Raw genomic sequence first — 333 nt, forward strand, 5'->3', positions numbered from 1 at the left:
TGGCCTATGCAGGTCTCGAACCTGCGACCTTCGCGTTATTAGCACGACGCTCTAACCAACTGAGCTAATAGGCCTTTATATTAAATTTTACCGAAACTCATTTTCAAAAGTGACAAATATTCAACCTTACCTTCATATATTTTTTATAATGTCGTGTAATCTTTTTTATTATTATTTTAAAACTAGAACTTATATTTTATGAAATATATTAACAAATATTTATAACATCCCACTTTTAATTTGATTTTGTAATAAAAGGTTAAATATTCACATTAAATTTGGTCGACTTGAGCCGAGTCAATTTTTATCGAGGTTAATGTGAGTATCGAGGCT

At 30.0% G+C, this 333-nt stretch overlaps 1 non-coding gene across 1 annotated transcript; it reads right to left on the bottom strand.

The window, feature by feature from the left end:
- On the bottom strand, positions 1-74 carry TRNAI-AAU. The gene has a single exon. It is a non-coding gene; the product is annotated as a tRNA-Ile (tRNA).
- Positions 75-333: the final 259 nt, after the last annotated feature.

The sequence above is a fragment of the Impatiens glandulifera genome, chromosome 3 (assembly GCF_907164915.1).
Source record: "Impatiens glandulifera chromosome 3, dImpGla2.1, whole genome shotgun sequence".
Classification (NCBI taxonomy): Eukaryota; Viridiplantae; Streptophyta; class Magnoliopsida; order Ericales; family Balsaminaceae; genus Impatiens; species Impatiens glandulifera.